Raw genomic sequence first — 2967 nt, forward strand, 5'->3', positions numbered from 1 at the left:
AGAGAGAGAGAGAGAGAGAGAGAGAGAGAGAGAGAGAGAGAGAAACAGTGCATGAAACATAGAAGAAGACAACGGGTCTTACTCATCCGAGATGACGTCGACTGCTTCAGGCCTGCGTGTGAAGGGGACAAATGCCATTACACAACCCTGCTTCGCACACCTACGTACTGCGCGCACGTCTGCATAAACACACCTGGCATATGTACGTACTTATACACGCGCGCACGCACGAACGCACGCACGCACATACACACGTACAAACACGCACATACACACGAGAACGCACGCACGCACGCACGCACATGATTGTACGCACGCACACATGCGAACGCGTCTATGCCTGCCCGCAGACACATCCTTCACGTACGTTATATAGCTCACACGTACATATCATGAAGAGCTAATAAATATATATTATAAATATAATATATAAATATAAATATAAATATAAATATTTATTAGCTCTTGATATCATGAAGACGCAAACGCAAAATTGCGGGCACGCACTTACTCATGCACGCATGCTAAAATAGCAACGGGCACACAAGATGCACTGCGGAAAGCCGAGGAACTAACAATAAGGAAGCTGGAGGAAGGAATCAGGAACCATAAGGACGACAGAGAGCTATGAGCTAGAGTAGGAAAGATATAATTAAACGGGAGGAACTATGAGATAGTAGGAGAGCTATAATTACACGGGAGGGACTATGAGATAGTAGGAGAGATATAATTACACGGGAGGGACTATGAGATAGTAGGAGAGATATAATTAAACGGGAGGGACTATGAGATAGTAGGAGAGCTATAATTACACGGGAGGGACTATGAGATAGTAGGAGAGATATAATTAAACGGGAAGAACTATGAGATAGTAGGAGAGCTATAATTAAACGGGAGGGACTATGAAATAGTAGGAGAGATATAATTAAACGGGAGGAACTATGAGATAGTAGGAGAGATATAATTAAACGGGAGGAACTATGAGATAGTAGGAGAGATATAATTAAACGGGAGGAACTATGAGATAGTAGGAGAGCTATAATTAAACGGGAGGGACTACGAGATAGTAGAAGTGCTATAAGGAATCAGAGAGTTATAATTCAACAGGAGGAGCTACGAGGAAGCGATCGCTGCGAGCAGGGAATCACACAGCCTCTCACGCGAGTCTCCACACGAAGGTACCTCACACACCGAGAGGGAGAGAGAGAGAGAAGGGGAGAGGGAGAGAGAGGGGAAGAGGGAGAGAGAGGCGGAGGAGAGAGAGAGGAGAGAGAGGGGGAAGAGAGAGAGGGAGAGAGAGGGGGAGAGGGAGAGAGAGAGAAGAGGAGAGAGAGAGGGGAAGAGAGAGAGGAGAGAGGAGGGAGGAAGGAGAGGAGAGGAGGGGAAGAGAAGTGAGTGCAGAGATAAGGGGGGAAGAGGGAGACACCCATGCATTGCAGTCGTTTCTTTCAACTAGCATCGACGCAAGAACGCTGCCGTCCGGTCCGTCCACACTGACAGCCACTACTAGCACGACCTCCCCCACCCACCCCTCCCGCGTTACACACGGACCCCTCTACCCACCTCCCGCGGTTACACCACGACCCCTCCCACCCACCTCCCGCAGTTACACCACGACCCCCTCCCACCCACCTCCCGCAGTTACACCACGACCCCATCCCACCCACCTCCCACAGTTACACCACGACCCCCTCCCCCCACGCAGCGCGCAACCTGCTTCCGCACCATCTAATTACCAATATCCTGCTATTGCATTGCAGCAGGATCTTTCCCGTGGGATGTTTCCCCCATCGCAGTACGTGCGCTCCACACGTGATGTCGCCTGCGCGTGCAAGCGACAGGGATTTTCCCCACTGGGCCACAGTTAAAAACATCTTTGTTTGCCCTCGCCCGACCCAGGCTGAAAGGTTTTGGTAGATAGGTAGGCTTTTTCTTATTTTTGAGGGGGGTCTTTTCACAAATTCAGCATGGTGTCTACATGCNTACATCACACCTACATCACACCTACATCACTACATCACTACATCACACCTACATCACACCTACATCACACCTACATCACACCTACATCACACCTACATCACACCTACATCACACCTACATCACACCTACATCACACCTACATCACACCTACATCACTCGTGACCCCGCAGTCGTCACGCAGCTAACTAGCACAAATACAAATACCACTGCAACTATATACTATCATATCAATTATATACTAGAACTGTACACCTCACAGCGTCACAGACACGTCGGCATACTCACCATGACTACGCGCACACGCCCAGCTAAAGAGCGGACAGGAGGTGGGTTAGTCATGGTGGTGGTGGATGTGACGTGGGCGTGAGGTCACGGGGGATATATATAATTATATATAAGATAAATTCAAAAATAGAAATAGGTGTCAAAATTTTATTACGTGAGCTTTCGAGAACATATGTCTCTTCGTTAGGCGAAGAGTCGTATGTCTCTCTCCCAAACAACAGTTTCTGTTGTTGTCGCCTGCCGAAGAGACAATTTTGACACCCACGTCTATTTTTAAATTTATCTTATCTCTTCATGAGTGTCCTTGTGTTTTTACCTACATACACGATCTTACCACCACACACCAAGCGAGCCACACTTAATTCTTCACCGAAGCAGGATTAAAATGTCAAAAAAAAGTCGATGCATCGCTGGCAGGCGGATGGCTGACCCTAACCCGGCCACCCTAGTGTGCGTGTGCGTGCGTGCGTGCGTGTGCGTGTGTGTGTGTGTGTGTGTGTGTGTGTGTGTGTGTGTGTGTGGGCGTGTGTGCGCGTGTGTGTGCGTGTGTGCGCGTGTGTGCGTGCGTGTGTGTGTGCGTGTGGGTGTGTGCGCGTGCGTGCGTGCGTGCGTGTGCGTGTGTGTGTGTGTGTGTGTGTGTGTGTGTGTGTGTGTGGGCGTGTGTGCGCGTGTGTGTGCGTGTGTGCGCGTGTGTGCGTG

This window comes from Priapulus caudatus, unplaced genomic scaffold, assembly GCF_000485595.1.
Source record: "Priapulus caudatus unplaced genomic scaffold, Priapulus_caudatus-5.0.1 Scaffold897, whole genome shotgun sequence".
NCBI classification, from domain to species: domain Eukaryota; kingdom Metazoa; phylum Priapulida; class Priapulimorpha; order Priapulimorphida; family Priapulidae; genus Priapulus; species Priapulus caudatus.